The following is a 21,007-nucleotide window of genomic DNA, read 5'->3' as shown; positions in this document are numbered from 1 at the left end:
TGCCCGATCTCATCTGAACTCGGAAGTAAAGCAGGGTCGGGCCTGGTTAGTACTTGGATGGGAGACCGCCTGGGAATACCAGGTGCTGTAAGCTTTTCGAAGTGCTTCATTTGGCAGCTGATTTAAATAGCCAACGCTTGACATCCTCTTTCGCTTACGGCCATACCACCCTGGAAATGCCCGATCTCATCTGAACTCGGAAGTAAAGCAGGGTCGGGCCTGGTTAGTACTTGGATGGGAGACCGCCTGGGAATACCAGGTGCTGTAAGCTTTTCGAAGTGCTTCATTTGGCAGCTGATAGACTTCCCCGTGTCGCAGCTTCGCTGCCATTATTTTTTCTCGCCTTCAAGGGCATTGTTTCTCTGTCGGTGCTGTGTCGACGCCAGCTGAGCTGCGCTCGTTCCCTGGTGCTGCGCCTGTTTTAAAGAGCTGTTGGTGTGCCAAAAAAAAAAAAAAAAAAAAAAAAAAAAAAAGAAATGCCCGATCTCATCTGAACTCGGAAGTAAAGCAGGGTCGGGCCTGGTTAGTACTTGGATGGGAGACCGCCTGGGAATACCAGGTGCTGTAAGCTTTTCGAAGTGCTTCATTTGGCAGCTGATTTAAATAGCCAACGCTTGACATCCTCTTTCGCTTACGGCCATACCACCCTGGAAATGCCCGATCTCATCTGAACTCGGAAGTAAAGCAGGGTCGGGCCTGGTTAGTACTTGGATGGGAGACCGCCTGGGAATACCAGGTGCTGTAAGCTTTTCGAAGTGCTTCATTTGGCAGCTGATAGACTTCCCCGTGTCGCAGCTTCGCTGCCATTATTTTTTCTCGCCTTCAAGGGCATTGTTTCTCTGTCGGTGCTGTGTCGACGCCAGCTGAGCTGCGCTCGTTCCCTGGTGCTGCGCCTGTTTTAAAGAGCTGTTGGTGTGCCAAAAAAAAAAAAAAAAAAAAAAAAAAAAAAAAGAAATGCCCGATCTCATCTGAACTCGGAAGTAAAGCAGGGTCGGGCCTGGTTAGTACTTGGATGGGAGACCGCCTGGGAATACCAGGTGCTGTAAGCTTTTCGAAGTGCTTCATTTGGCAGCTGATTTAAATAGCCAACGCTTGACATCCTCTTTCGCTTACGGCCATACCACCCTGGAAATGCCCGATCTCATCTGAACTCGGAAGTAAAGCAGGGTCGGGCCTGGTTAGTACTTGGATGGGAGACCGCCTGGGAATACCAGGTGCTGTAAGCTTTTCGAAGTGCTTCATTTGGCAGCTGATAGACTTCCCCGTGTCGCAGCTTCGCTGCCATTATTTTTTCTCGCCTTCAAGGGCATTGTTTCTCTGTCGGTGCTGTGTCGACGCCAGCTGAGCTGCGCTCGTTCCCTGGTGCTGCGCCTGTTTTAAAGAGCTGTTGGTGTGCCAAAAAAAAAAAAAAAAAAAAAAAAAAAAAAAGAAATGCCCGATCTCATCTGAACTCGGAAGTAAAGCAGGGTCGGGCCTGGTTAGTACTTGGATGGGAGACCGCCTGGGAATACCAGGTGCTGTAAGCTTTTCGAAGTGCTTCATTTGGCAGCTGATTTAAATAGCCAACGCTTGACATCCTCTTTCGCTTACGGCCATACCACCCTGGAAATGCCCGATCTCATCTGAACTCGGAAGTAAAGCAGGGTCGGGCCTGGTTAGTACTTGGATGGGAGACCGCCTGGGAATACCAGGTGCTGTAAGCTTTTCGAAGTGCTTCATTTGGCAGCTGATAGACTTCCCCGTGTCGCAGCTTCGCTGCCATTATTTTTTCTCGCCTTCAAGGGCATTGTTTCTCTGTCGGTGCTGTGTCGACGCCAGCTGAGCTGCGCTCGTTCCCTGGTGCTGCGCCTGTTTTAAAGAGCTGTTGGTGTGCCAAAAAAAAAAAAAAAAAAAAAAAAAAAAAAAGAAATGCCCGATCTCATCTGAACTCGGAAGTAAAGCAGGGTCGGGCCTGGTTAGTACTTGGATGGGAGACCGCCTGGGAATACCAGGTGCTGTAAGCTTTTCGAAGTGCTTCATTTGGCAGCTGATTTAAATAGCCAACGCTTGACATCCTCTTTCGCTTACGGCCATACCACCCTGGAAATGCCCGATCTCATCTGAACTCGGAAGTAAAGCAGGGTCGGGCCTGGTTAGTACTTGGATGGGAGACCGCCTGGGAATACCAGGTGCTGTAAGCTTTTCGAAGTGCTTCATTTGGCAGCTGATAGACTTCCCCGTGTCGCAGCTTCGCTGCCATTATTTTTTCTCGCCTTCAAGGGCATTGTTTCTCTGTCGGTGCTGTGTCGACGCCAGCTGAGCTGCGCTCGTTCCCTGGTGCTGCGCCTGTTTTAAAGAGCTGTTGGTGTGCCAAAAAAAAAAAAAAAAAAAAAAAAAAAAAAAGAAATGCCCGATCTCATCTGAACTCGGAAGTAAAGCAGGGTCGGGCCTGGTTAGTACTTGGATGGGAGACCGCCTGGGAATACCAGGTGCTGTAAGCTTTTCGAAGTGCTTCATTTGGCAGCTGATTTAAATAGCCAACGCTTGACATCCTCTTTCGCTTACGGCCATACCACCCTGAGCACGCTAGAGGGAGCTAGAGTGCAACAAGGAAGTGACTGGCAGCAGTCAGGAGAGGAAGGCTCTCCTCCATTTTTTCTGTTTATTTTTTTGTGTTTTACACTTTTTGTGGACTGATATAGTTTTTTTTGTTTTTGATTTTTGTTTTTTAACCACCTGACAGCAGCATTTTGCTGGCTGGAGGGTGGTTTTTTGCTTGTGTTTTTTTGCTATGGAGCAAACAAAGGACGGATTGATGGCAAACGACCCTGGACTGGATGCAGAGACACGAAAGGAATATGAAACAGGACTGGATGACGAGACAAGAATGGTTAAAGACAACGGACTGGAAAATGGACAACGAGCTGGACAACGGAAAAGCCAAGTAGGTGGAAGAAAGTATTTAAAGGAGGCAACAGTTATCATTAATGTGGAAGATGTACAGGAAGTGAGAGCAGAAGATATTATTAAAGCGGTGATTGAAAAGTGTGGACATGGAAAAATTCTGGCTTTAAGACCAAGACAAGGGAAGGAGTACGAACTAACAATGGAAACAGAAGAATTATGTGAACAATTGACTGACAAACTGATGATAAATGGGGTGAACTGTGAAATTAAAAAGCTTCATAATAGGGATTTTGTTGTTTCCTTTATGCACCTGCCGGTCTATCTTGAAGATAAGGAAATTCTGGAAAAATTAGATACTTGGGGAGTTTGTCCCATATCTAAAATTAAACGAAGGTTTTATCCGGGTACCGACATAGAAGACGGAACAAGGTTCCTTAAAGTGAGGTTCCCTAAAGAGGTGGCATCCTTGCCATACAGCACAAAAATGGAGACAGCAGAAGGAACGCAGTACTTCAGGGTGATGCACAGCCATCAGGTGAAGACCTGTAGGCTGTGCATGAGCCCGGAACACATGCTGAAAGACTGTCCAGAATTCAAGTGCTACAAATGCGAGGAAAGGGGGCATTTTGCAAGAGACTGTATCACTGTCAGGTGCCCGGAATGTAAAAATTTTTTAAACAAGTGTGAATGCTGGATGGAAGGAGAGGAAGGAGGAGGAGAAGATCAGGACCGGCAGGTGCATGAAGAAAACAACAAAAGGGAAGAAGATAATGAAGCAATAGAAAGGACAATGGAGGAGGAAATGAATAACAATGGAAAAAAGGAAGGAGAAAACGAAAATGAAGAAAATGAAGTACAGTTATCAGGACAGGACGGACAGTGGTCACAAATGGAAATATCGGACAGTTTTAAAACTTTTTTAAGCACTGTGGAAAAAGAGGAACTAAGAAAGACTGGTCAAGCTGAAGGAATGGCAAATGATGAAGAAACAAAGATGGAAAATGTGGATAAGAACAAAGTGGAAAGAGGATTTTTAAGAAGAAGAACTTTTAAGGTAAAACCAAACTTGGACATGGCAAAGAAAAAAGTTTTAACAAAGAACAGAGCTAAATATGTAAATAGGTATGAAGTGTTAAGGGGACTGGAAGAAGATGAAGAAAAATGATGTTTTTAAAATATTTTATCTATTTTAAAATGCTTTTAATCTTTGTCTCTTTTAACGAAAGAAGTTGTTGGTTGAGAGCGTTGGAAGGAGATGAAGGACAATGAGGATGTGTAGGTTTTTAATTTCATTTTTATTTATTTTAATGGTTTTAAACTGTGTGTCTTTTAATGCAAGGGGACTGATGGGAAAAGATAAATTTGAGAAAATAAGAGAGAAATGTAAAAACAAGGAAGTGATAGGTTTACAGGAAACAAACTGGAAAGAACATGCAATGGACGATTTTAAAAAGTTGTGGCAAGGGGATATTATATATAATAATGGTGATGGTAAATCTGGAAGAGGTGTTGCTTTTTTAATAAGGAAAGATGTTTTAAACTTTAAAAGAATTGTGTATAGGGATAATTATGGAAAATGTTTAGTAATAGAGGTGAACTATGAAGGACATGAATTAATAATAGCAAATATACATGCACCAACAGAAGATAAAGACAAAAAAGAATATTTTGAGGTTTTAAATAAAGTATTAAAAGGTTTTAAAGAAATAATAATGATGGGAGATTTTAATACTGTTTTTAGAAAACAAGATATGGCTGATGGAATGGTTTTTAAATCGGATATAGGAAGAAAGGAACTAAATGAGTTAATAAAGGAAAATAGTTTAATAGATATATGGAGGGAAAGGAATAGAGAAAAAAGAGAGTTTTCAAGGAGACAAATAGTGGGGAATTTTATATGTCAAACGAGAATAGATTTTATTTTATGTACTAGAAATATTGAAAATTTTATAGAAAACATACAGTATGAAGAGAACAGTTTTAGTGATCATAAGCTCTTGCATTTTAAAGTGAATATAGAAAACATACAAAAAGGACCAGGGACTTGGATTTTAAACACAACCATTTTAAAGAATCAAGATTATGTTCAAAAAGTCAAAGAAATAATAGAGAAAGAAAAAGAAAATAGAATGTATGATGAAGATAAAAGGATATGGTGGGAAAACACAAAATATCAAATAAGAAAATACACAATCAAATATTGCGCAGTACTACAAAGATGTAAAAAGTATACAGAAAAAGAAGTTAAAAGATCCTTAGAAAAAGAATTAAACAAAGAAAATAAAGACATTGAAAAAATCAAAGAAATAGAGCAAAAATTACGAGATTTAGAAGAAGACAAATATAAGGGGGCAATGTTGAGGAGCAGATCTAAATACACAGTAGAAGGGGAAAAATGCACGAAATTCTTTTTTGATTTAGAGAAGCAAAGAGGTAAAGCAGGAATACTAAAGGAAATTAAAGGGAGGAGTGGAAAAATGGCGAAAGGAAACATAGAAATACTAGAAGAAATCAAGCATTTTTATGAAGATCTATTTAAAGCAAAAGGTATTGATGAAGAAAAAGAAAGGAAGATTCTAAATTATATAAAAGTAAAACTAGAAAAAGATGACAACAAAGAATGTGACAGAGAAATAGATGAAGAAGAGATTGAAATTGCAATAAATCAACTAAATAAAAAGAAAAGTCCAGGTATAGATGGAATAGGAAATGAATTTTATATTGTTTTTAAAGATATTTTAAAAGGAATACTTAAAGAAGTTTTTAAAGAAATTTTTAAATGTAAAGAGATGAATGAAAGAATGGGGATGGGATTAATGAAGTTAATATATAAAAGAAAAGGAGCAAAAACTGAATTACAAAATTATAGACCAATAACAATGTTGAATACAGATTTAAAGATTTTAGCAAAAGTTTTAGCGAATAGATTAAAGGAAGTAATGCCTAAATTAATTAAATCAAACCAAGCATATGCAATAAAAGGGAGAGATATAGCAGATGTAACAATGAGTATTAAAAGCACAATAGATTATTTACAAGAAAAGAAGATGAATGGTTTTTTAATTAGTTTAGATTTTGAAAAGGCTTTTGACAGAGTCGAACATACTTACTTATTTGATGTACTCAAAACATTTGGATTTGGAGAGAATTTTATTAATTGGATTAAAATTTTATATAAAGGGGCTTTTACAAAAGTAAAATGTAATGGTTTTTTAACAGATTGTTTTAAAATTACAAGATCAATTAGACAAGGATGTCCTCTTTCAGCGCTATTATATTCCCTAATCGCAGAACCTTTAGGGTTAGCAATAAAACAAGAAACTAAAATTAAAGGAATAAAAATAGAAGAAAAGGAGGATGAAGGAAAAATATACCAGTATGCTGATGATACAACAATAATAGTGAAGGATAAAAAGAGTGTAAAAGAAGCCATGAAAAAAGTACAGGAGTTTTGTAAGGGAACAGGAAGCAAAATAAATGAAAATAAAACAGAATATATGAGGTTTGGTAAAGCAGATATTTTAACAGATTGTTTCCAATTTAGAGAAGTAGAAGAACTGAAAATTTTAGGAATTTTAATTGGTAAAAATGAAAGGAAAGCAACAGAAAAGATGTGGGATGATCTAATAAGAGGAATAGAATCAAAATTAAATTTTTGGAGGATGAGAGAACTTTGCTTAAAGGGGAAAGCCTTAATATTAAATGTTTTAATGACATCAAAGCTATGGTATAAATTATATGTAACAGAAATGCCATGTTGGATAGAAGAGAGATTGAAAAAGTGTGTTCAAGATTTTTTATGGGAGGGGAAACCCCCAAGAATTGCGTACAATACAATAATAGGAGCAACAGAAGAAGGAGGGATAGGATTGATTGATATTAAACAAAGGAAGAATTGTCTTAGAGTCAAAATAGTTAAAAAGCTTTTACAAGAGGAGAACTCAACAGAATGGAAAAAGGTTATGAAATATTTTTTAAACAAAGTTGGCAATTTTAACTTAGGAGAAGACATTCTTTGGTTAAAAACAAAAAACTGGATGACGGAAAAGTTACCAGGGTTTTATCAAGAAATTTTAAGTGCATGGGGGAAATTTTTAGATGGAGTATTTTACCAAGTAAAGGGTAGAGAAAACTTGTTAAATCAACCTTTGTTTTTAAATAAAAGTATTTTAAAAGAAGGGAAGGAACTATTTTTTAAAAAATGGAGATGTGGGGATTTTAAGAATAAGGGATGCTTCTTTATGAATTCAAAAAGGGATTTTTAACTAAGCAATATATAGTAGACTTAATGGAAGAAGCTAAAGAGGAATACAGTGTAAAGGAAATAGAAAATAAACTTGAAACGGTCAAAGGTGCCATACCAAAAGAATGGATTACAAGAATAGAAAATATGGAAGAATGTGGGAATAAAAGTCATAAATGTCTATTTAAAAGGAAAGCTTTGTGATTTTAAAGCTTGTTTACTGAAAGACTTTTATGTGTATTTTAGAGATAGTGTATTTCAAGAACCTATAGCAAATAACTTTTGGGTACAAAGATTGAATAGTGTGAAAAAGGAAAATATATGGAAGTACATTGGATGGGAGACCGCCTGGGAATACAAGGTTGTAAGCTTTTCGAAGTGCTTATTTTTATAAGACACAAGGCAATTTTTACTGAGTGCATTTTAACAAAGATACAGAGAGAACCAAATGCAACATGTAAGGTTTGTTTTCAAGAAGCTGAAGCTGAATTTTCACCTGTTTTTATACTGTAAAGAGCTTAGAATGTTTTTACATGAAATGCCAAAAATGCTAAAAGATTATTGAAGATTGGGATGAAGAACAATTGGCCTGGTTAGTCTTGGATGTTCGGATGGAATGGGAAAACAAAAACAAAAAGTTTTCGAAATGCTCTCATTTGATGATTAAAAAAGTGTGTGGGAAAGAAGAAATGTAGCACGGCCAGGCAAACCCTGGAAATGCCCGAATGTCATCTGAAAACGAAAAATGGAACGATACATAGAAAGACTGTACTGGTATTTTAAAGGGAAGACATGTTACCAAGCTTTTCGATGTGTTTAATGATGGAAGCTGTACTTAATGTGTAAGTGCTTCGCTGGAATTTGCCCAAGAGGATGTTTTCTCTGAAGAATGTTTGTTAATGCCATTTGTTTTGTGAAATTTCTTGAAGTGCTGCGCCTGTTTGTAATGTGAATATTTTTGTGCCAAAAAAAAAAAAAAAAAAAAAAAAAAAAAAAGAAATGCCCGATCTCATCTGAACTCGGAAGTAAAGCAGGGTCGGGCCTGGTTAGTACTTGGATGGGAGACCGCCTGGGAATACCAGGTGCTGTAAGCTTTTCGAAGTGCTTCATTTGGCAAAAAAGCTGAAAAAAAAAAAAAAAAACGGCCATAAAACCCTGGAAATGCCCGATCTCATCTGAACTCGGAAGTAAAGCAGGGTCGGGCCTGGTTAGTACTTGGATGGGAGACCGCCTGGGAATACCAGGTGCTGTAAGCTTTTCGAAGTGCTTCATTTGGCAGCTGATAGACTTCCCCGTGTCGCAGCTTCGCTGCCATTATTTTTTCTCGCCTTCAAGGGCATTGTTTCTCTGTCGGTGCTGTGTCGACGCCAGCTGAGCTGCGCTCGTTCCCTGGTGCTGCGCCTGTTTTAAAGAGCTGTTGGTGTGCCAAAAAAAAAAAAAAAAAAAAAAAAAAAAAAAGAAATGCCCGATCTCATCTGAACTCGGAAGTAAAGCAGGGTCGGGCCTGGTTAGTACTTGGATGGGAGACCGCCTGGGAATACCAGGTGCTGTAAGCTTTTCGAAGTGCTTCATTTGGCAGCTGATTTAAATAGCCAACGCTTGACATCCTCTTTCGCTTACGGCCATACCACCCTGGAAATGCCCGATCTCATCTGAACTCGGAAGTAAAGCAGGGTCGGGCCTGGTTAGTACTTGGATGGGAGACCGCCTGGGAATACCAGGTGCTGTAAGCTTTTCGAAGTGCTTCATTTGGCAGCTGATAGACTTCCCCGTGTCGCAGCTTCGCTGCCATTATTTTTTCTCGCCTTCAAGGGCATTGTTTCTCTGTCGGTGCTGTGTCGACGCCAGCTGAGCTGCGCTCGTTCCCTGGTGCTGCGCCTGTTTTAAAGAGCTGTTGGTGTGCCAAAAAAAAAAAAAAAAAAAAAAAAAAAAAAAGAAATGCCCGATCTCATCTGAACTCGGAAGTAAAGCAGGGTCGGGCCTGGTTAGTACTTGGATGGGAGACCGCCTGGGAATACCAGGTGCTGTAAGCTTTTCGAAGTGCTTCATTTGGCAGCTGATTTAAATAGCCAACGCTTGACATCCTCTTTCGCTTACGGCCATACCACCCTGGAAATGCCCGATCTCATCTGAACTCGGAAGTAAAGCAGGGTCGGGCCTGGTTAGTACTTGGATGGGAGACCGCCTGGGAATACCAGGTGCTGTAAGCTTTTCGAAGTGCTTCATTTGGCAGCTGATAGACTTCCCCGTGTCGCAGCTTCGCTGCCATTATTTTTTCTCGCCTTCAAGGGCATTGTTTCTCTGTCGGTGCTGTGTCGACGCCAGCTGAGCTGCGCTCGTTCCCTGGTGCTGCGCCTGTTTTAAAGAGCTGTTGGTGTGCCAAAAAAAAAAAAAAAAAAAAAAAAAAAAAAGAAATGCCCGATCTCATCTGAACTCGGAAGTAAAGCAGGGTCGGGCCTGGTTAGTACTTGGATGGGAGACCGCCTGGGAATACCAGGTGCTGTAAGCTTTTCGAAGTGCTTCATTTGGCAGCTGATTTAAATAGCCAACGCTTGACATCCTCTTTCGCTTACGGCCATACCACCCTGGAAATGCCCGATCTCATCTGAACTCGGAAGTAAAGCAGGGTCGGGCCTGGTTAGTACTTGGATGGGAGACCGCCTGGGAATACCAGGTGCTGTAAGCTTTTCGAAGTGCTTCATTTGGCAGCTGATAGACTTCCCCGTGTCGCAGCTTCGCTGCCATTATTTTTTCTCGCCTTCAAGGGCATTGTTTCTCTGTCGGTGCTGTGTCGACGCCAGCTGAGCTGCGCTCGTTCCCTGGTGCTGCGCCTGTTTTAAAGAGCTGTTGGTGTGCCAAAAAAAAAAAAAAAAAAAAAAAAAAAAAAGAAATGCCCGATCTCATCTGAACTCGGAAGTAAAGCAGGGTCGGGCCTGGTTAGTACTTGGATGGGAGACCGCCTGGGAATACCAGGTGCTGTAAGCTTTTCGAAGTGCTTCATTTGGCAGCTGATTTAAATAGCCAACGCTTGACATCCTCTTTCGCTTACGGCCATACCACCCTGGAAATGCCCGATCTCATCTGAACTCGGAAGTAAAGCAGGGTCGGGCCTGGTTAGTACTTGGATGGGAGACCGCCTGGGAATACCAGGTGCTGTAAGCTTTTCGAAGTGCTTCATTTGGCAGCTGATAGACTTCCCCGTGTCGCAGCTTCGCTGCCATTATTTTTTCTCGCCTTCAAGGGCATTGTTTCTCTGTCGGTGCTGTGTCGACGCCAGCTGAGCTGCGCTCGTTCCCTGGTGCTGCGCCTGTTTTAAAGAGCTGTTGGTGTGCCAAAAAAAAAAAAAAAAAAAAAAAAAAAAAAGAAATGCCCGATCTCATCTGAACTCGGAAGTAAAGCAGGGTCGGGCCTGGTTAGTACTTGGATGGGAGACCGCCTGGGAATACCAGGTGCTGTAAGCTTTTCGAAGTGCTTCATTTGGCAGCTGATTTAAATAGCCAACGCTTGACATCCTCTTTCGCTTACGGCCATACCACCCTGGAAATGCCCGATCTCATCTGAACTCGGAAGTAAAGCAGGGTCGGGCCTGGTTAGTACTTGGATGGGAGACCGCCTGGGAATACCAGGTGCTGTAAGCTTTTCGAAGTGCTTCATTTGGCAGCTGATAGACTTCCCCGTGTCGCAGCTTCGCTGCCATTATTTTTTCTCGCCTTCAAGGGCATTGTTTCTCTGTCGGTGCTGTGTCGACGCCAGCTGAGCTGCGCTCGTTCCCTGGTGCTGCGCCTGTTTTAAAGAGCTGTTGGTGTGCCAAAAAAAAAAAAAAAAAAAAAAAAAAAAAAGAAATGCCCGATCTCATCTGAACTCGGAAGTAAAGCAGGGTCGGGCCTGGTTAGTACTTGGATGGGAGACCGCCTGGGAATACCAGGTGCTGTAAGCTTTTCGAAGTGCTTCATTTGGCAGCTGATTTAAATAGCCAACGCTTGACATCCTCTTTCGCTTACGGCCATACCACCCTGGAAATGCCCGATCTCATCTGAACTCGGAAGTAAAGCAGGGTCGGGCCTGGTTAGTACTTGGATGGGAGACCGCCTGGGAATACCAGGTGCTGTAAGCTTTTCGAAGTGCTTCATTTGGCAGCTGATAGACTTCCCCGTGTCGCAGCTTCGCTGCCATTATTTTTTCTCGCCTTCAAGGGCATTGTTTCTCTGTCGGTGCTGTGTCGACGCCAGCTGAGCTGCGCTCGTTCCCTGGTGCTGCGCCTGTTTTAAAGAGCTGTTGGTGTGCCAAAAAAAAAAAAAAAAAAAAAAAAAAAAAAAGAAATGCCCGATCTCATCTGAACTCGGAAGTAAAGCAGGGTCGGGCCTGGTTAGTACTTGGATGGGAGACCGCCTGGGAATACCAGGTGCTGTAAGCTTTTCGAAGTGCTTCATTTGGCAGCTGATTTAAATAGCCAACGCTTGACATCCTCTTTCGCTTACGGCCATACCACCCTGGAAATGCCCGATCTCATCTGAACTCGGAAGTAAAGCAGGGTCGGGCCTGGTTAGTACTTGGATGGGAGACCGCCTGGGAATACCAGGTGCTGTAAGCTTTTCGAAGTGCTTCATTTGGCAGCTGATAGACTTCCCCGTGTCGCAGCTTCGCTGCCATTATTTTTTCTCGCCTTCAAGGGCATTGTTTCTCTGTCGGTGCTGTGTCGACGCCAGCTGAGCTGCGCTCGTTCCCTGGTGCTGCGCCTGTTTTAAAGAGCTGTTGGTGTGCCAAAAAAAAAAAAAAAAAAAAAAAAAAAAAAGAAATGCCCGATCTCATCTGAACTCGGAAGTAAAGCAGGGTCGGGCCTGGTTAGTACTTGGATGGGAGACCGCCTGGGAATACCAGGTGCTGTAAGCTTTTCGAAGTGCTTCATTTGGCAGCTGATTTAAATAGCCAACGCTTGACATCCTCTTTCGCTTACGGCCATACCACCCTGGAAATGCCCGATCTCATCTGAACTCGGAAGTAAAGCAGGGTCGGGCCTGGTTAGTACTTGGATGGGAGACCGCCTGGGAATACCAGGTGCTGTAAGCTTTTCGAAGTGCTTCATTTGGCAGCTGATAGACTTCCCCGTGTCGCAGCTTCGCTGCCATTATTTTTTCTCGCCTTCAAGGGCATTGTTTCTCTGTCGGTGCTGTGTCGACGCCAGCTGAGCTGCGCTCGTTCCCTGGTGCTGCGCCTGTTTTAAAGAGCTGTTGGTGTGCCAAAAAAAAAAAAAAAAAAAAAAAAAAAAAAAAGAAATGCCCGATCTCATCTGAACTCGGAAGTAAAGCAGGGTCGGGCCTGGTTAGTACTTGGATGGGAGACCGCCTGGGAATACCAGGTGCTGTAAGCTTTTCGAAGTGCTTCATTTGGCAGCTGATTTAAATAGCCAACGCTTGACATCCTCTTTCGCTTACGGCCATACCACCCTGGAAATGCCCGATCTCATCTGAACTCGGAAGTAAAGCAGGGTCGGGCCTGGTTAGTACTTGGATGGGAGACCGCCTGGGAATACCAGGTGCTGTAAGCTTTTCGAAGTGCTTCATTTGGCAGCTGATAGACTTCCCCGTGTCGCAGCTTCGCTGCCATTATTTTTTCTCGCCTTCAAGGGCATTGTTTCTCTGTCGGTGCTGTGTCGACGCCAGCTGAGCTGCGCTCGTTCCCTGGTGCTGCGCCTGTTTTAAAGAGCTGTTGGTGTGCCAAAAAAAAAAAAAAAAAAAAAAAAAAAAAAAGAAATGCCCGATCTCATCTGAACTCGGAAGTAAAGCAGGGTCGGGCCTGGTTAGTACTTGGATGGGAGACCGCCTGGGAATACCAGGTGCTGTAAGCTTTTCGAAGTGCTTCATTTGGCAGCTGATTTAAATAGCCAACGCTTGACATCCTCTTTCGCTTACGGCCATACCACCCTGGAAATGCCCGATCTCATCTGAACTCGGAAGTAAAGCAGGGTCGGGCCTGGTTAGTACTTGGATGGGAGACCGCCTGGGAATACCAGGTGCTGTAAGCTTTTCGAAGTGCTTCATTTGGCAGCTGATAGACTTCCCCGTGTCGCAGCTTCGCTGCCATTATTTTTTCTCGCCTTCAAGGGCATTGTTTCTCTGTCGGTGCTGTGTCGACGCCAGCTGAGCTGCGCTCGTTCCCTGGTGCTGCGCCTGTTTTAAAGAGCTGTTGGTGTGCCAAAAAAAAAAAAAAAAAAAAAAAAAAAAAAAGAAATGCCCGATCTCATCTGAACTCGGAAGTAAAGCAGGGTCGGGCCTGGTTAGTACTTGGATGGGAGACCGCCTGGGAATACCAGGTGCTGTAAGCTTTTCGAAGTGCTTCATTTGGCAGCTGATTTAAATAGCCAACGCTTGACATCCTCTTTCGCTTACGGCCATACCACCCTGGAAATGCCCGATCTCATCTGAACTCGGAAGTAAAGCAGGGTCGGGCCTGGTTAGTACTTGGATGGGAGACCGCCTGGGAATACCAGGTGCTGTAAGCTTTTCGAAGTGCTTCATTTGGCAGCTGATAGACTTCCCCGTGTCGCAGCTTCGCTGCCATTATTTTTTCTCGCCTTCAAGGGCATTGTTTCTCTGTCGGTGCTGTGTCGACGCCAGCTGAGCTGCGCTCGTTCCCTGGTGCTGCGCCTGTTTTAAAGAGCTGTTGGTGTGCCAAAAAAAAAAAAAAAAAAAAAAAAAAAAAAGAAATGCCCGATCTCATCTGAACTCGGAAGTAAAGCAGGGTCGGGCCTGGTTAGTACTTGGATGGGAGACCGCCTGGGAATACCAGGTGCTGTAAGCTTTTCGAAGTGCTTCATTTGGCAGCTGATTTAAATAGCCAACGCTTGACATCCTCTTTCGCTTACGGCCATACCACCCTGGAAATGCCCGATCTCATCTGAACTCGGAAGTAAAGCAGGGTCGGGCCTGGTTAGTACTTGGATGGGAGACCGCCTGGGAATACCAGGTGCTGTAAGCTTTTCGAAGTGCTTCATTTGGCAGCTGATAGACTTCCCCGTGTCGCAGCTTCGCTGCCATTATTTTTTCTCGCCTTCAAGGGCATTGTTTCTCTGTCGGTGCTGTGTCGACGCCAGCTGAGCTGCGCTCGTTCCCTGGTGCTGCGCCTGTTTTAAAGAGCTGTTGGTGTGCCAAAAAAAAAAAAAAAAAAAAAAAAAAAAAAAAGAAATGCCCGATCTCATCTGAACTCGGAAGTAAAGCAGGGTCGGGCCTGGTTAGTACTTGGATGGGAGACCGCCTGGGAATACCAGGTGCTGTAAGCTTTTCGAAGTGCTTCATTTGGCAGCTGATTTAAATAGCCAACGCTTGACATCCTCTTTCGCTTACGGCCATACCACCCTGGAAATGCCCGATCTCATCTGAACTCGGAAGTAAAGCAGGGTCGGGCCTGGTTAGTACTTGGATGGGAGACCGCCTGGGAATACCAGGTGCTGTAAGCTTTTCGAAGTGCTTCATTTGGCAGCTGATAGACTTCCCCGTGTCGCAGCTTCGCTGCCATTATTTTTTCTCGCCTTCAAGGGCATTGTTTCTCTGTCGGTGCTGTGTCGACGCCAGCTGAGCTGCGCTCGTTCCCTGGTGCTGCGCCTGTTTTAAAGAGCTGTTGGTGTGCCAAAAAAAAAAAAAAAAAAAAAAAAAAAAAAAGAAATGCCCGATCTCATCTGAACTCGGAAGTAAAGCAGGGTCGGGCCTGGTTAGTACTTGGATGGGAGACCGCCTGGGAATACCAGGTGCTGTAAGCTTTTCGAAGTGCTTCATTTGGCAGCTGATTTAAATAGCCAACGCTTGACATCCTCTTTCGCTTACGGCCATACCACCCTGGAAATGCCCGATCTCATCTGAACTCGGAAGTAAAGCAGGGTCGGGCCTGGTTAGTACTTGGATGGGAGACCGCCTGGGAATACCAGGTGCTGTAAGCTTTTCGAAGTGCTTCATTTGGCAGCTGATAGACTTCCCCGTGTCGCAGCTTCGCTGCCATTATTTTTTCTCGCCTTCAAGGGCATTGTTTCTCTGTCGGTGCTGTGTCGACGCCAGCTGAGCTGCGCTCGTTCCCTGGTGCTGCGCCTGTTTTAAAGAGCTGTTGGTGTGCCAAAAAAAAAAAAAAAAAAAAAAAAAAAAAAGAAATGCCCGATCTCATCTGAACTCGGAAGTAAAGCAGGGTCGGGCCTGGTTAGTACTTGGATGGGAGACCGCCTGGGAATACCAGGTGCTGTAAGCTTTTCGAAGTGCTTCATTTGGCAGCTGATTTAAATAGCCAACGCTTGACATCCTCTTTCGCTTACGGCCATACCACCCTGGAAATGCCCGATCTCATCTGAACTCGGAAGTAAAGCAGGGTCGGGCCTGGTTAGTACTTGGATGGGAGACCGCCTGGGAATACCAGGTGCTGTAAGCTTTTCGAAGTGCTTCATTTGGCAGCTGATAGACTTCCCCGTGTCGCAGCTTCGCTGCCATTATTTTTTCTCGCCTTCAAGGGCATTGTTTCTCTGTCGGTGCTGTGTCGACGCCAGCTGAGCTGCGCTCGTTCCCTGGTGCTGCGCCTGTTTTAAAGAGCTGTTGGTGTGCCAAAAAAAAAAAAAAAAAAAAAAAAAAAAAAAGAAATGCCCGATCTCATCTGAACTCGGAAGTAAAGCAGGGTCGGGCCTGGTTAGTACTTGGATGGGAGACCGCCTGGGAATACCAGGTGCTGTAAGCTTTTCGAAGTGCTTCATTTGGCAGCTGATTTAAATAGCCAACGCTTGACATCCTCTTTCGCTTACGGCCATACCACCCTGGAAATGCCCGATCTCATCTGAACTCGGAAGTAAAGCAGGGTCGGGCCTGGTTAGTACTTGGATGGGAGACCGCCTGGGAATACCAGGTGCTGTAAGCTTTTCGAAGTGCTTCATTTGGCAGCTGATAGACTTCCCCGTGTCGCAGCTTCGCTGCCATTATTTTTTCTCGCCTTCAAGGGCATTGTTTCTCTGTCGGTGCTGTGTCGACGCCAGCTGAGCTGCGCTCGTTCCCTGGTGCTGCGCCTGTTTTAAAGAGCTGTTGGTGTGCCAAAAAAAAAAAAAAAAAAAAAAAAAAAAAAAGAAATGCCCGATCTCATCTGAACTCGGAAGTAAAGCAGGGTCGGGCCTGGTTAGTACTTGGATGGGAGACCGCCTGGGAATACCAGGTGCTGTAAGCTTTTCGAAGTGCTTCATTTGGCAGCTGATTTAAATAGCCAACGCTTGACATCCTCTTTCGCTTACGGCCATACCACCCTGGAAATGCCCGATCTCATCTGAACTCGGAAGTAAAGCAGGGTCGGGCCTGGTTAGTACTTGGATGGGAGACCGCCTGGGAATACCAGGTGCTGTAAGCTTTTCGAAGTGCTTCATTTGGCAGCTGATAGACTTCCCCGTGTCGCAGCTTCGCTGCCATTATTTTTTCTCGCCTTCAAGGGCATTGTTTCTCTGTCGGTGCTGTGTCGACGCCAGCTGAGCTGCGCTCGTTCCCTGGTGCTGCGCCTGTTTTAAAGAGCTGTTGGTGTGCCAAAAAAAAAAAAAAAAAAAAAAAAAAAAAAGAAATGCCCGATCTCATCTGAACTCGGAAGTAAAGCAGGGTCGGGCCTGGTTAGTACTTGGATGGGAGACCGCCTGGGAATACCAGGTGCTGTAAGCTTTTCGAAGTGCTTCATTTGGCAGCTGATTTAAATAGCCAACGCTTGACATCCTCTTTCGCTTACGGCCATACCACCCTGGAAATGCCCGATCTCATCTGAACTCGGAAGTAAAGCAGGGTCGGGCCTGGTTAGTACTTGGATGGGAGACCGCCTGGGAATACCAGGTGCTGTAAGCTTTTCGAAGTGCTTCATTTGGCAGCTGATAGACTTCCCCGTGTCGCAGCTTCGCTGCCATTATTTTTTCTCGCCTTCAAGGGCATTGTTTCTCTGTCGGTGCTGTGTCGACGCCAGCTGAGCTGCGCTCGTTCCCTGGTGCTGCGCCTGTTTTAAAGAGCTGTTGGTGTGCCAAAAAAAAAAAAAAAAAAAAAAAAAAAAAAAGAAATGCCCGATCTCATCTGAACTCGGAAGTAAAGCAGGGTCGGGCCTGGTTAGTACTTGGATGGGAGACCGCCTGGGAATACCAGGTGCTGTAAGCTTTTCGAAGTGCTTCATTTGGCAGCTGATTTAAATAGCCAACGCTTGACATCCTCTTTCGCTTACGGCCATACCACCCTGGAAATGCCCGATCTCATCTGAACTCGGAAGTAAAGCAGGGTCGGGCCTGGTTAGTACTTGGATGGGAGACCGCCTGGGAATACCAGGTGCTGTAAGCTTTTCGAAGTGCTTCATTTGGCAGCTGATAGACTTCCCCGTGTCGCAGCTTCGCTGCCATTATTTTTTCTCGCCTTCAAGGGCATTGTTTCTCTGTCGGTGCTGTGTCGACGCCAGCTGAGCTGCGCTCGTTCCCTGGTGCTGCGCCTGTTTTAAAGAGCTGTTGGTGTGCCAAAAAAAAAAAAAAAAAAAAAAAAAAAAAAAGAAATGCCCGATCTCATCTGAACTCGGAAGTAAAGCAGGGTCGGGCCTGGTTAGTACTTGGATGGGAGACCGCCTGGGAATACCAGGTGCTGTAAGCTTTTCGAAGTGCTTCATTTGGCAGCTGATTTAAATAGCCAACGCTTGACATCCTCTTTCGCTTACGGCCATACCACCCTGGAAATGCCCGATCTCATCTGAACTCGGAAGTAAAGCAGGGTCGGGCCTGGTTAGTACTTGGATGGGAGACCGCCTGGGAATACCAGGTGCTGTAAGCTTTTCGAAGTGCTTCATTTGGCAGCTGATAGACTTCCCCGTGTCGCAGCTTCGCTGCCATTATTTTTTCTCGCCTTCAAGGGCATTGTTTCTCTGTCGGTGCTGTGTCGACGCCAGCTGAGCTGCGCTCGTTCCCTGGTGCTGCGCCTGTTTTAAAGAGCTGTTGGTGTGCCAAAAAAAAAAAAAAAAAAAAAAAAAAAAAAGAAATGCCCGATCTCATCTGAACTCGGAAGTAAAGCAGGGTCGGGCCTGGTTAGTACTTGGATGGGAGACCGCCTGGGAATACCAGGTGCTGTAAGCTTTTCGAAGTGCTTCATTTGGCAGCTGATTTAAATAGCCAACGCTTGACATCCTCTTTCGCTTACGGCCATACCACCCTGGAAATGCCCGATCTCATCTGAACTCGGAAGTAAAGCAGGGTCGGGCCTGGTTAGTACTTGGATGGGAGACCGCCTGGGAATACCAGGTGCTGTAAGCTTTTCGAAGTGCTTCATTTGGCAGCTGATAGACTTCCCCGTGTCGCAGCTTCGCTGCCATTATTTTTTCTCGCCTTCAAGGGCATTGTTTCTCTGTCGGTGCTGTGTCGACGCCAGCTGAGCTGCGCTCGTTCCCTGGTGCTGCGCCTGTTTTAAAGAGCTGTTGGTGTGCCAAAAAAAAAAAAAAAAAAAAAAAAAAAAAAGAAATGCCCGATCTCATCTGAACTCGGAAGTAAAGCAGGGTCGGGCCTGGTTAGTACTTGGATGGGAGACCGCCTGGGAATACCAGGTGCTGTAAGCTTTTCGAAGTGCTTCATTTGGCAGCTGATTTAAATAGCCAACGCTTGACATCCTCTTTCGCTTACGGCCATACCACCCTGGAAATGCCCGATCTCATCTGAACTCGGAAGTAAAGCAGGGTCGGGCCTGGTTAGTACTTGGATGGGAGACCGCCTGGGAATACCAGGTGCTGTAAGCTTTTCGAAGTGCTTCATTTGGCAGCTGATAGACTTCCCCGTGTCGCAGCTTCGCTGCCATTATTTTTTCTCGCCTTCAAGGGCATTGTTTCTCTGTCGGTGCTGTGTCGACGCCAGCTGAGCTGCGCTCGTTCCCTGGTGCTGCGCCTGTTTTAAAGAGCTGTTGGTGTGCCAAAAAAAAAAAAAAAAAAAAAAAAAAAAAAGAAATGCCCGATCTCATCTGAACTCGGAAGTAAAGCAGGGTCGGGCCTGGTTAGTACTTGGATGGGAGACCGCCTGGGAATACCAGGTGCTGTAAGCTTTTCGAAGTGCTTCATTTGGCAGCTGATTTAAATAGCCAACGCTTGACATCCTCTTTCGCTTACGGCCATACCACCCTGGAAATGCCCGATCTCATCTGAACTCGGAAGTAAAGCAGGGTCGGGCCTGGTTAGTACTTGGATGGGAGACCGCCTGGGAATACCAGGTGCTGTAAGCTTTTCGAAGTGCTTCATTTGGCAGCTGATAGACTTCCCCGTGTCGCAGCTTCGCTGCCATTATTTTTTCTCGCCTTCAAGGGCATTGTTTCTCTGTCGGTGCTGTGTCGACGCCAGCTGAGCTGCGCTCGTTCCCTGGTGCTGCGCCTGTTTTAAAGAGCTGTTGGTGTGCCAAAAAAAAAAAAAAAAAAAAAAAAAAAAAAAGAAATGCCCGATCTCATCTGAACTCGGAAGTAAAGCAGGGTCGGGCCTGGTTAGTACTTGGATGGGAGACCGCCTGGGAATACCAGGTGCTGTAAGCTTTTCGAAGTGCTTCATTTGGCAGCTGATTTAAATAGCCAACGCTTGACATCCTCTTTCGCTTACGGCCATACCACCCTGGAAATGCCCGATCTCATCTGAACTCGGAAGTAAAGCAGGGTCGGGCCTGGTTAGTACTTGGATGGGAGACCGCCTGGGAATACCAGGTGCTGTAAGCTTTTCGAAGTGCTTCATTTGGCAGCTGATAGACTTCCCCGTGTCGCAGCTTCGCTGCCATTATTTTTTCTCGCCTTCAAGGGCATTGTTTCTCTGTCGGTGCTGTGTCGACGCCAGCTGAGCTGCGCTCGTTCCCTGGTGCTGCGCCTGTTTTAAAGAGCTGTTGGTGTGCCAAAAAAAAAAAAAAAAAAAAAAAAAAAAAAAGAAATGCCCGATCTCATCTGAACTCGGAAGTAAAGCAGGGTCGGGCCTGGTTAGTACTTGGATGGGAGACCGCCTGGGAATACCAGGTGCTGTAAGCTTTTCGAAGTGCTTCATTTGGCAGCTGATTTAAATAGCCAACGCTTGACATCCTCTTTCGCTTACGGCCATACCACCCTGGAAATGCCCGATCTCATCTGAACTCGGAAGTAAAGCAGGGTCGGGCCTGGTTAGTACTTGGATGGGAGACCGCCTGGGAATACCAGGTGCTGTAAGCTTTTCGAAGTGCTTCATTTGGCAGCTGATAGACTTCCCCGTGTCGCAGCTTCGCTGCCATTATTTTTTCTCGCCTTCAAGGGCATTGTTTCTCTGTCGGTGCTGTGTCGACGCCAGCTGAGCTGCGCTCGTTCCCTGGTGCTGCGCCTGTTTTAAAGAGCTGTTGGTGTGCCAAAAAAAAAAAAAAAAAAAAAAAAAAAAAAAGAAATGCCCGATCTCATCTGAACTCGGAAGTAAAGCAGGGTCGGGCCTGGTTAGTACTTGGATGGGAGACCGCCTGGGAATACCAGGTGCTGTAAGCTTTTCGAAGTGCTTCATTTGGCAGCTGATTTAAATAGCCAACGCTTGACATCCTCTTTCGCTTACGGCCATACCACCCTGGAAATGCCCGATCTCATCTGAACTCGGAAGTAAAGCAGGGTCGGGCCTGGTTAGTACTTGGATGGGAGACCGCCTGGGAATACCAGGTGCTGTAAGCTTTTCGAAGTGCTTCATTTGGCAGCTGATAGACTTCCCCGTGTCGCAGCTTCGCTGCCATTATTTTTTCTCGCCTTCAAGGGCATTGTTTCTCTGTCGGTGCTGTGTCGACGCCAGCTGAGCTGCGCTCGTTCCCTGGTGCTGCGCCTGTTTTAAAGAGCTGTTGGTGTGCCAAAAAAAAAAAAAAAAAAAAAAAAAAAAAAAGAAATGCCCGATCTCATCTGAACTCGG

General features: G+C 44.7%; 1 protein-coding gene, 31 non-coding genes and 1 pseudogene across 32 annotated transcripts in view; 32 read left to right on the top strand and 1 right to left on the bottom strand.

The window, feature by feature from the left end:
- LOC137491081 (uncharacterized) overlaps window positions 1–21,007 on the bottom strand; it is a 554,517-nt gene that overhangs the window by 386,523 nt on the left and 146,987 nt on the right. The window lies entirely within an intron of this gene.
- On the top strand, window positions 153–271 carry LOC141382628 (5S ribosomal RNA). Its single transcript, XR_015487095.1, has one exon. It is a non-coding gene; the product is annotated as a 5S ribosomal RNA (ribosomal RNA).
- LOC141382627 (5S ribosomal RNA) lies at window positions 630–748 on the top strand. Its single transcript, XR_015487094.1, has one exon. It is a non-coding gene; the product is annotated as a 5S ribosomal RNA (ribosomal RNA).
- LOC141382626 (5S ribosomal RNA) lies at window positions 1,108–1,226 on the top strand. The gene has a single exon (XR_015487093.1). It is a non-coding gene; the product is annotated as a 5S ribosomal RNA (ribosomal RNA).
- On the top strand, window positions 1,585–1,703 carry LOC141382625 (5S ribosomal RNA). Its single transcript, XR_015487092.1, has one exon. It is a non-coding gene; the product is annotated as a 5S ribosomal RNA (ribosomal RNA).
- On the top strand, window positions 2,062–2,180 carry LOC141382624 (5S ribosomal RNA). The gene has a single exon (XR_015487091.1). It is a non-coding gene; the product is annotated as a 5S ribosomal RNA (ribosomal RNA).
- Window positions 8,267–8,385, top strand: LOC141382517 (5S ribosomal RNA; annotated as a pseudogene).
- Window positions 8,744–8,862, top strand: LOC141382516 (5S ribosomal RNA). Its single transcript, XR_015486976.1, has one exon. It is a non-coding gene; the product is annotated as a 5S ribosomal RNA (ribosomal RNA).
- Window positions 9,221–9,339, top strand: LOC141382515 (5S ribosomal RNA). Its single transcript, XR_015486975.1, has one exon. It is a non-coding gene; the product is annotated as a 5S ribosomal RNA (ribosomal RNA).
- Window positions 9,697–9,815, top strand: LOC141382514 (5S ribosomal RNA). The gene has a single exon (XR_015486974.1). It is a non-coding gene; the product is annotated as a 5S ribosomal RNA (ribosomal RNA).
- LOC141382513 (5S ribosomal RNA) lies at window positions 10,173–10,291 on the top strand. Its single transcript, XR_015486973.1, has one exon. It is a non-coding gene; the product is annotated as a 5S ribosomal RNA (ribosomal RNA).
- Window positions 10,649–10,767, top strand: LOC141382512 (5S ribosomal RNA). Its single transcript, XR_015486972.1, has one exon. It is a non-coding gene; the product is annotated as a 5S ribosomal RNA (ribosomal RNA).
- On the top strand, window positions 11,125–11,243 carry LOC141382511 (5S ribosomal RNA). The gene has a single exon (XR_015486971.1). It is a non-coding gene; the product is annotated as a 5S ribosomal RNA (ribosomal RNA).
- Window positions 11,602–11,720, top strand: LOC141382510 (5S ribosomal RNA). The gene has a single exon (XR_015486970.1). It is a non-coding gene; the product is annotated as a 5S ribosomal RNA (ribosomal RNA).
- Window positions 12,078–12,196, top strand: LOC141382509 (5S ribosomal RNA). Its single transcript, XR_015486969.1, has one exon. It is a non-coding gene; the product is annotated as a 5S ribosomal RNA (ribosomal RNA).
- On the top strand, window positions 12,556–12,674 carry LOC141382508 (5S ribosomal RNA). The gene has a single exon (XR_015486968.1). It is a non-coding gene; the product is annotated as a 5S ribosomal RNA (ribosomal RNA).
- Window positions 13,033–13,151, top strand: LOC141382507 (5S ribosomal RNA). The gene has a single exon (XR_015486967.1). It is a non-coding gene; the product is annotated as a 5S ribosomal RNA (ribosomal RNA).
- Window positions 13,510–13,628, top strand: LOC141382506 (5S ribosomal RNA). The gene has a single exon (XR_015486965.1). It is a non-coding gene; the product is annotated as a 5S ribosomal RNA (ribosomal RNA).
- On the top strand, window positions 13,986–14,104 carry LOC141382505 (5S ribosomal RNA). The gene has a single exon (XR_015486964.1). It is a non-coding gene; the product is annotated as a 5S ribosomal RNA (ribosomal RNA).
- Window positions 14,464–14,582, top strand: LOC141382504 (5S ribosomal RNA). The gene has a single exon (XR_015486963.1). It is a non-coding gene; the product is annotated as a 5S ribosomal RNA (ribosomal RNA).
- On the top strand, window positions 14,941–15,059 carry LOC141382503 (5S ribosomal RNA). The gene has a single exon (XR_015486962.1). It is a non-coding gene; the product is annotated as a 5S ribosomal RNA (ribosomal RNA).
- LOC141382502 (5S ribosomal RNA) lies at window positions 15,417–15,535 on the top strand. Its single transcript, XR_015486961.1, has one exon. It is a non-coding gene; the product is annotated as a 5S ribosomal RNA (ribosomal RNA).
- Window positions 15,894–16,012, top strand: LOC141382501 (5S ribosomal RNA). Its single transcript, XR_015486960.1, has one exon. It is a non-coding gene; the product is annotated as a 5S ribosomal RNA (ribosomal RNA).
- On the top strand, window positions 16,371–16,489 carry LOC141382500 (5S ribosomal RNA). Its single transcript, XR_015486959.1, has one exon. It is a non-coding gene; the product is annotated as a 5S ribosomal RNA (ribosomal RNA).
- LOC141382499 (5S ribosomal RNA) lies at window positions 16,847–16,965 on the top strand. Its single transcript, XR_015486958.1, has one exon. It is a non-coding gene; the product is annotated as a 5S ribosomal RNA (ribosomal RNA).
- Window positions 17,324–17,442, top strand: LOC141382498 (5S ribosomal RNA). Its single transcript, XR_015486957.1, has one exon. It is a non-coding gene; the product is annotated as a 5S ribosomal RNA (ribosomal RNA).
- On the top strand, window positions 17,801–17,919 carry LOC141382497 (5S ribosomal RNA). The gene has a single exon (XR_015486956.1). It is a non-coding gene; the product is annotated as a 5S ribosomal RNA (ribosomal RNA).
- LOC141382496 (5S ribosomal RNA) lies at window positions 18,277–18,395 on the top strand. The gene has a single exon (XR_015486954.1). It is a non-coding gene; the product is annotated as a 5S ribosomal RNA (ribosomal RNA).
- Window positions 18,753–18,871, top strand: LOC141382495 (5S ribosomal RNA). Its single transcript, XR_015486953.1, has one exon. It is a non-coding gene; the product is annotated as a 5S ribosomal RNA (ribosomal RNA).
- On the top strand, window positions 19,229–19,347 carry LOC141382494 (5S ribosomal RNA). Its single transcript, XR_015486952.1, has one exon. It is a non-coding gene; the product is annotated as a 5S ribosomal RNA (ribosomal RNA).
- Window positions 19,706–19,824, top strand: LOC141382493 (5S ribosomal RNA). Its single transcript, XR_015486951.1, has one exon. It is a non-coding gene; the product is annotated as a 5S ribosomal RNA (ribosomal RNA).
- On the top strand, window positions 20,183–20,301 carry LOC141382492 (5S ribosomal RNA). Its single transcript, XR_015486950.1, has one exon. It is a non-coding gene; the product is annotated as a 5S ribosomal RNA (ribosomal RNA).
- On the top strand, window positions 20,660–20,778 carry LOC141382491 (5S ribosomal RNA). Its single transcript, XR_015486949.1, has one exon. It is a non-coding gene; the product is annotated as a 5S ribosomal RNA (ribosomal RNA).

This window comes from Danio rerio, chromosome 4 (assembly GCF_052040795.2).
Source record: "Danio rerio strain M-AB ecotype USA chromosome 4, GRCz13ab, whole genome shotgun sequence".
Lineage (NCBI taxonomy): Eukaryota > Metazoa > Chordata > Actinopteri > Cypriniformes > Danionidae > Danio > Danio rerio.
This window is presented reverse-complemented; position numbering and strand designations above follow the sequence as displayed.